The sequence below is a fragment of the Gopherus flavomarginatus genome, chromosome 9 (genome assembly GCF_025201925.1).
Source record: "Gopherus flavomarginatus isolate rGopFla2 chromosome 9, rGopFla2.mat.asm, whole genome shotgun sequence".
Lineage (NCBI taxonomy): Eukaryota > Metazoa > Chordata > Testudines > Testudinidae > Gopherus > Gopherus flavomarginatus.
The window spans coordinates 17,231,616-17,241,322 of NC_066625.1; the positions used below are offsets into that span (position 1 = coordinate 17,231,616).

The 9,707-nt window shown below is 39.7% G+C and overlaps 1 non-coding gene across 1 annotated transcript; it reads left to right on the top strand.

Moving 5' to 3' along the window:
* The first annotated feature begins 5,422 nt into the window (after positions 1 to 5,422).
* On the top strand, positions 5,423 to 5,534 carry LOC127058676 (U5 spliceosomal RNA). Its single transcript, XR_007776426.1, has one exon. It is a non-coding gene; the product is annotated as a U5 spliceosomal RNA (small nuclear RNA).
* Positions 5,535 to 9,707: the final 4,173 nt, after the last annotated feature.

Here is a 9,707-nt window from a genome sequence, read left to right on the forward strand (position 1 = left end):
AAGAATATTAAAGGAACTGGCGCATGAAATTGCAAGCCCATTAGCAAGAATTTTTAATGAATTGGTAAACTCAGGGGTTGTACTGTACGACTGGAGAATTGCTAACATAGTTCCTATCTTTAAGAAAGGGGAAAAAAGTGATCTGAGTAACTATAGGCCTGTTAGTTTGACATCTGTAGTATGTAAGGTCTTGGAAAAAATTTTGAAGGAGAAAGTAGTTAAGGACATTGAGGTCAATGGTACTTGGGACAAGTTACAACATGGTTTTACTAAAGGTAGATCATGCCAAACCAACCTGATCTCCTTCTTTGAGAAGGTGACAGATTATTTAGACAAAGGAAATGCAGTAGATCTAATTTACCTTGATTTCAGTAAGGCATTTGACACGGTTCCACATGGGGAATTATTAGTTAAATTGGAAAAGATGGGGATCAATATGAAAATTGAAAGGTGGATAAGGAACTGGTTAAAGGGGAGACTCCAACGGGTCATACTGAAGGGTGAACTGTCAGGCTGGAAGGAGGTTACTAGTGGAGTTGCTCAAGGATCGATTTTAGGACCAATCTTATTTAACCTTTTTATTACTGACCTTGGCACAAAAAGCGGGAATGTGCTAATAAAGTTTGTGGATGACACAAAGCTGGGGGGTCTTGCTAACACAGAGAAGGACCGGGATATCATACAGGAAGATCTGGATGACCTTGTGAACTGGAGTAATAGTAATAGGATGAAATTTAATAGTGAAAAGTGCAAGGTCATGCACTTAGGGATTAATAATAAGAATTTTATATATACATTGGGGACACATCAGTTGGAAGCAACAGAGGAGGAGAGGGATCTTGGTTGATCACAGGATGACTATGAGCTGCCAATGTGATATGGCCGTTAAAAAAGCTAATGCAGTTTTGTGATGCATCAGGAGAGGTATTTCCAGCAAAGATAAGGAGGTGTTAGTATCGTTATATAAGGCACTGGTGAGACTTCATCTGGAGTACTGTGTGCAGTTCTGGTCTCCCATGTTTAAGAAGGATAAATTCAAACTGGAACACGTTCAGAGATGGGCTACTAGGATGATCCGAGGAATGGAAAACCTGCCTTATGAAGGAGACTTAAAGAGCTTGGCTTGTTTAGCCTAGCCAAAAGAAGGCTGAGGGGGGATATGCTTGCTCTTTATAAATATATCAGAGGGATTAATATTAGGGAGGGAGAGGAATTATTTAAGCTTAGTACCAATGTAGACACAAGAACAAATGGTTATAAACTGGACACTAAGAAGTTTAGACTTGAAATTAGATGAAGGTTTCTAACCATTAGAGGAGTGAAGTTCTGGAACAGCCTTCCAAGGGGAGTAGTGGGGGCAAAAGATGTATCTGGCTTTAAGACTAAGCTTGATAAGTTTATGGAAGGCATGGTATGATGGGATAGCTTAATTTTGGCAATTGATCTTTGATTATCAGCAGATAAGTATGCCCAGTGGTCTGTGATGGGATGTTGGATGGGATGGGATCTGAGTTACTGCAGAGAATTCTTTCCTGAGTGCTGGCTGGTGAGTCTTGCCCACATGCTCAGGGGTTAGCTGATCGCCATATTTGGGGTCGGGAAGGAATTTTCCTCCGGGGCAGATTGGCAGAGGCCCTGGAGGTTTTTCGCTTTCCTCTGCAGCGTGGGGCATGGGTCACTTGCTGGTGGATTCTCTGCAGCTTGAGGTCTTCAAACCACAATGTGAAGACTTCAATAACTCGGACATAGGTTAGGGGTTTGTTATAGAAGTGGATGGGTAGGGTTCTGTGGCCTGCTTTGTGCAGGAGGTCAGACTAGATGATCATATTGGTCCCTTCTGATCCTAAAGTCTATCAGTCTATAATGTATTGAACTATGACTGCCCAGTGTAGACCCTGCTGGCACAAACTAAGAGGTACCAAGTTCACATTAATATAGTCCCATTTCAAACAGGACACATTACTGCACCAAAATGTTAGTCACAAATTTGAAATAAAGTCTGGAATTTGCTTCGGAAAAGCTACCAGGGAGGCCGTGGCTGTTTGGGAGACAGAAAAAACAGCAGGCAACTTCACAAGGCGGGGCATTTGCCAACTAACAATGACTGAGCTGCTCTGGTTCTGCCCCCAAACTGCAAGCAGGTTGAAGCACCCACTGTAACCGAGCTGTGGACCTTAGCACTATGAAGAGCAAACTGTTTTTTTTCCCAGACATAACACTTTGTCAATAAATTGAAGCCATGCCTGATTTTTTGTTTACCCATTTGCCTTTCAAGAAAGTCAGGGCTATTAGATGTTACTAGGGCACAAGATGAGAGGATTCCTTTTCAGTGATGTGTTGTAGTCATGGAAATGGTATAACAGATTATTCGTCACTATCAGTGACAGAGCAGCTATATCAGCCTGGATAGTTTCAGCAAAGCCTTTGCCTTCTGAATGAAATATCCCCATGTTTACCTGTAAGAGTAGTCACTGGCATTCTCATAATTCAGAATCCATTATCAGTCAGACTTGCTATATATTTTGATTTTAATACTAATACACATGTCAACACCATCAATGAATACCCTGGTCACATTAAACCAATTGGCCAACAAGTTAGATTTTTTTATAAACAAAGGACGTGTTTTCATGCCTCAGTATCTGGTATATTCTCAGCTGCACTGAAAGTGGGTTCTGAATGAATGCTGGAAGGCGATAGCAAGAACACCAGCTACTGAGTCATGCAAACAGTTATTTTGTTTGCATAAAATTTACCTGATGGGCTCACTAATGACGTATGCACAGAGTTTCCACTGATGGTGTCTGCTTCTGCATTAGAATCAGAATACATAACCAGTCTCTTTAAGGACTCAGACTTAAAAATATTTATATAGAATCTTGGCCTATGTGTAAAGAACTTTGAGAGGTATTGATGAAAAGAGCTATATATGAGCTAGGTGTCATTATTATTAGATTACCTTAGCTACCTCAGGATTTGAGTTATATAAATTTTTTAAAAGTGTGTCTGTTTCATATTGTACAGACATTTTTGCTAAATCAGTATTCTGTTCCTGCCCTTTCTTTTTCCATCACCCTGATCAACCTTTTCTCCCCTTCCTTCCAAAAATCTCATTTTTCGACATGGTCAATTAGGACGATTTTTGTAGATCTGTTGCTTGTAACACATGTCTAGACCAAGACTCCCTGTGCATACTGCAGACCTGACACCTCTCCAGAGCCAAGACATGTTTGTGAAAAGGTCATATATTCATTACACCGAATATCCCTATGATTTACAATATCTGCAAGAATTGCTGTGCCCTTTGCTTCTATGTCAGTATTGATCTTCAAGGAGCTCTGGTGAAAAAAAATGAGAGCAAAATTCTCCTCTCAGATCCATATGGAGAACCTGAACTCTGCTATTCTGTTCTCGCAATGGAAGTTTAGACAGCTCAGAAAAGCAGCATGTGAGAGCCAAGAGCTACCTGGTAGATCAGAGAGAAGAATGTCAACCTTCCAACTGTGAGGTAAAATAACTGTAAAGAAATAAAAAAATAGGGGATGGAATTGACTGAAGCTCATGGAGTTGCTCCTGCTTTAGCCAAGGCTGCTCCTGACCTGTTCCTTTTTAACAGATTGCTGCATTTTTACTTTTCTCTAATTTCCCTAAGTTTCTGTGTAGCCTGTACCACCCTGATTAGTTATCAATTACAGCAGGCAAAGACTGGAACATACTCTTCCAACTAGGGTTGCCAATTTTGGTTGGACATATTCCTGGAGGATTCATCACATGACATAATCTTTCATTTAAGAGTCATCTTTAATTCTTGGGCACTCCAGGACGATCCTGGAGGCAACCCTACTTTCAAACTGATTTCTGACAATAGGAAGTTAAAGAAATGAATGTTATGGAGTATTATGAAGGGTGCTTGCTTTTCAGTTTTGGACACAACAGTATATCTTTGCACTGGTAGCTATGGGTATTGTCATCTTGTGAGGGAGAGGTGCAGATCATTGGGAGTTTTTTTGGTCACAATGGTGACACTGCCTACTTCCTCCATCTCAGATCTCATTTCTGAAAACAAAGCTCACCCATGAATGGAACAGCAAAGGTGTCATAAATGGCCAGCACTTCTATTATTTTTAATTAATTAGGTTCACCAAGGACTGGAGGTAACACAGTACAATATTATGGTGCCATATTTTTAGTATTTCTGCAAGTAAGATCAAACATCTATGACTTGCTAAAGTATAGGGGGCAAGATTCTCAGTAGGTGTAGCTCCAGTGGAACTGTGCTGATTTACACCATCTGATGATTTGGCCCCAGGTGTTTAGACAACTGACTCATTGCAGTTTGTGCATTATATTTCCCATCTCTTCAGTCAATGATGTTTGGCCTAGATACATTGACACTTCTACAGGAAAGGTTTCCGCTAACCTAATTTTTCCATATTCCTTCCTTCTCAGCTTTGCTCTTATTTACAAAGTCTCCATTGTTTTTAATTATGTGACTATGCAGGCCACAAAATATCTTTCAAAACAAGAATTATTCTTGCTCACTAGATGGTTTCCATCAGCTCAATTTATCTTTAATTTACAAAACATTATAGAACAAAGATTGGATAATATTCATACATCTTGAAAGTCCTACCCTCACTGTTGGCTTCAGAACTTTACTCTAAATCTGATATAAGAACCTGGATGATCACTAATCAGGTAACATTGTTTTTCAAACTACCTGAAGTATGAGATGTACAGATAGAAGATATGCAGAGCATCATTTCTCATCTTCAGTAATACTATTTACTAATCCATTATGCCAACAAAATAACCTCCAGATGTGATTGCAATCCTTTCAGATCTTTAGAAATGCATTTCAATGCAGTGAAATTCCAGCAGAATACAAAACAGCAAGATAATTACAAGTCACATCTGCAGCACTGCTCTTTCAGTTTGAAAATTCTTTAGCCTCTCTTGTTTTGTTTTGTTTTTAAACTATGATTTGGCAGACTAAATACAATCACTGAGCAGATTAGTACCCTGTGTGAAATGCAATCTTTTATTTAGGTGACACTTCATAAAGGCAATTGTCATCTGCTTCCAATGCCATCATATTTCATTTTCATTTTAGTGAGTATTTACATTAGGCATGCTCTTCACATCATGAGTGTTAATCTCTCTCCATTTCATTCTCTCTCATGACCAAAAATAAAACAGTTAAAATACTAGAACATTGTTCTCAATACCAAATGCAGAATCCTCTTACTCTTGGGCTGTGTGCTAGATTGATATATAGGAATGGAACAACATAGCACGCTCTTCCACAGAAGATGGCCGATGTTAGAAAACTCTCTCCTCAGGAGAAATAGTTTAAACAAGTTCCCACCTGCCCAGCTTTCCTCCAGGGAGATTAACCTCCTATTGCAAAGATTCAGCTACTTTGTAGTCTCTTCAGATGGTATAAATCTTTTGCCTTTTACTAAAGATTTCCATAAAGAGGAACTTTTATCTACATTCGCATCATATATAGAAGATTAGGTTATAAAAAAGCCATCCTTTGGGTCAAAATACGATATGATACTCTCTGTGGCATAGTCCATCTTGTGGGCTCTACAGATACTTAACAGGAAGTAGGTATAGACTATTCCTCTGGGGTAGTGTCCCAATAAATCTGTGGTTTTCAAACTAGGGTACATGTACCCCTACGAGTAAGTGAGTTCTCATTAGGGGATATGTGAGAAAAATCCTGTAATGAAGGACAACACATTTTATTTAGCAAGACTTGGCAATCTAGTTATAGATATATTATGACCCTATCTCAGATGGGGGTATGTGATAGACTACATTATTTGGAAAGGGGTATGCAGCCTAAAGAAAAATCACTTCTCTAAATAATTTGTGAGCCCACTAGTTGCACTCCTGTGCTTTTAGAACCCACCAGAAACCAGTCAGGGCAGTGTATAGGTAGCCTGCTCTTGCATGTTTTATATATTTAGCAAACATGGTTATTTGGACCCTGCAAAGCCTGTGAGGTTCCTCAACATTATGTTTGTTGTATAATAAGCAAAAGACTCAACACTGGGCTAGAGAGATATGGCAAGAGACAGAGTTCAGGAGTTCTCCCAGTATGACACTGTATCTGGTCTCATTCACTGACAGTTAAACAAAAGTGTCAGATTCCAGTTTCCTCTAATCACTATACTCCCCGTTATAACCAAAATATGCTACCAACTTTTAGTTATGTTTAAGGTTTAGCAGTGAACTTAAAATCTCCATGAACTTCAGTTCGCCCTCTCTCAAAGAAAGAGCTAAATTATGACCAGCCTTCTCTACAGGAACTGCAGGGAGTGTACAGTCTCTGAGAAAAATGATAGTAGCAAATGGAAGTCATGTGAGATAGAGCTTTTTCAGCTAGGTGTAACCTGACAAATAAACACAGATTTCTGAGAATGAGGGAGCAATAAAAAGGGGGAGAATTCATCAGTTGGAATTCAACATCAGCCTCCAAGTTTTAGAACCCTGTACGAGTTGGGCTGCCTTTGAGTTAGTCATCTGGTGGTTTTAATGTGGTCCAACCTAATCTTGACTCCTTTGTAATGTGGTCCTTTATTTGAATACATAGGTATTGATTAGGCACATAGCTATATAAGGGTGTGATCCAAAGCCTCTTTAAGTCAATGGACAGAGTCCCTGACTATATCAGGCCCTAAATGTTCTTAAAACATACACCCATATGTCATGATTCAGGGCTAGCTGCACCTTTGACCCCACTCTGGTCTCTCTGAGTGCACCTACACAGGTGACAGGCTCTGCGTCTTCACCTTTCCCTGGGTGGCATCCCATGGTTCCCCCACTCTTCAGCGGACCTCCCAGGTTACAACGTCCTGTGCACCAATTGTGATTGCTCTGGAGGCCTGACTGGGTTTGGTGCCTGCAAGTTTTCCCTTTGGGAGCTGGGACCAGTGGTTAATACAGTGACCCAAAACTGCCTTTTAAAAACAAAGTATTGCTTAATGACAACAGAAGGAACATAACATAACAAGAGAAAGGCTTTTTAACACATTCAAAGGTCTGTCCACACACACATCTTACCTGTACGTTTAGATAGGCCCAATTTATCCCAGACACCCAAACCTCTGCATGCTGGGGGTCAGTCTGCTCCCCAGCAGTCTCTGACTCTCACTCTCTGTCCTTTCCTCCAGGAACTGTCTTTTAGCCATCACAAAGTTCTTTGTTCTAGTTTCTCCTGCCTGGATCCCCCTTCCTGTAGGGACAAACCAGACTACACAACTCCACACAGTCTGAGGTAAAATTGTGCATGTAAATAACTTCTGCTTGCCTCAACCCCTTTTAATCACAATAACAAGCAAACCTAGAGTTGCCAGCCCTCCAGGATTGGCCTGAAGTCTCCCGGAAATCAGCATTGATCTCCCGGTGACTACTGAAAGCAATCCAGGAGATTTTAGTAGGATATTTTAAGAAAATGACATTATGTCATTTTGGGGGGAAAAATCTCCTGGGATAGCTTCAGTCAAACCTACACATGGAACACATAATTTTCAGAAAATAATACAGGCATTCCCCTGTCCTTCACACCATATGTGGTTTAAAGGAGTTCAACAATCTACCTCAAATACAATACATGGCCCTTAATCATTAATGGCCAGTTAATCAGATTATGGTCTTTGGGGAAGCTGGTCACAGTTTGACTGTGATTCAAGGTGTGTGAGGTAGAAAAGGATGAAAGAAAGTCCCCACGAACAGTACCACCATCAACCTATTTGTATGTTTGTCAGATGTGACTGCGTGTACTTTAAAGTGTTGTATTGTGTAGCACAAGTGGAGTGCTATAGTATATGCATTATAATTCGAAAAAGAAAATAAGGTAACATATATTCTTTACAAGCACAGAGCCAGGGAAGCCTGCAGTCCCTCAGTGGTCCAAAGTCATGCAAGGCCTATTTTGAAATAAATCCATCCTTTAGGGAGTTGCTTCTCTAAAACCATATAAAATAATTGTTTTTTAGCCAGAAATTCTCCAATTTGAAAACACCTCTCTCCTCTTGTTTCATCTTTTTCTTTATTATCAAACATACTAATCCTCAGACACAGCAAGCATAGCCTGACATGGCCTTACCAGTATGACCTTATATGCTTATCTGTTTATTGTGCAGCACTTGAGAATAAAGTAGTGACTGCATGCCACTTGCAATTCTGGCTCTTCAGTGAATAGCATGCATCATTGAAAAACCGCTGTCATCCCACTTGCATGTAAATAGCACTTAGTCTTGGGGACCAGCAGGAGCATATAGTATCCTCAGATGTAAGCTCAGGGATATCTGGTTTCCCAGTAAACAGAACCTACTCATATGTAAAGTGTGGCTTTATCATGAAGGTTGACTGACCAGGTTCTCAGGACAACCAACAACCTATCTTTATGCTGTCAACCATTCTGATCACAATGACATTTTCTGGTGATGATCACAGTTCAGAGAAATCTGAACACTAGGATGAACCCTAAAGTAATCTAATACACATTGGTTGAGCATGAGGCTAGGAACTAAGACATCCAGTTTCTGTGGGCTTCAGCTTCCCTCGGGATCAAATGGATATGATACTACTTCAAGGGATGATCCCAGCAAGTTGTAGTCTTGCATCACTTGAGAACAAGACAAGACAACAGCAATGATGGGGTTATAGCCAAAGTGCAGAAGAAGATACGCTTTTACAGGAGATTTACAGAGCTGAGGTTGAAGGCAGTACAGCGTAAGGCCAACCGTGAATGAGAATGAAAGATGTAATTTTGAGGGATTTAAGAATCCTAAATCCTCCTATACTGACTCTTACCAAAGGAAGACGACTTGCAAGGGACTGTTAAAGATGAAGTTTATTCTATGCACCAACATGGCTACATCACAGCCATGTGAATCTGGTGCTGATGATCCTTCTCACACGTTGACGTGAGGATAAATTAATGTTTGTAACAAAGTGATAAGCATTTTTGTTTATAAGTGTCTGGTTCATATTTTTTTCACTCTTTAATTGATTGACTTTCAAAATGCAACAATACACAAGAGCATACACAACAAACACCGCCATGTTTGTAGTACAACATTCCCTGATTCTGACTGCAGCTTCTTGGTACTACCACACAATATAATCACCATCATAATAAACAACCACCATCTTTAGGGTTCTTTATTTATATCTTTTTTTCAGTCAGTTTAAATTTATTGCCTTGTTAAGGGGTAGGAGAATCTTTCCATTTCAAGAACTTGATTTATTAAAATTTAAGTTTATGCAAATTTGATGAAAAATACAGCTTGTTATGTCATAATAATTTGCATCTATAGAACACCCCTCATCCAAGGATTCAAAGTGCATTCAAAGATGAAAATATTAATATACAGAACATTATGAAGATGTAAATAAGAACCTCTGCCAAGTTACTCATTAAAGATTAATATGACGAGTTACACACAAATCTACAAGCAGCAGGTCAAGAACATAGCTCTACAAATAATTGGGCCACAGCATCAGCTGCTGTAAAATTGAATAGTGCAACTGAAGTCAATGGAGCTATGCTATTCTATAGCAGCTGAATATCCAACCCATTGTTGATGCTTATGGATGTAAAAAACCTGGTTAAAAGATTCCGGAGAAAGAGTTCCCGTGTATTCTCAAATATTTCTAATGGTTCCAGCATAAATTAGCAAGATTGTGTA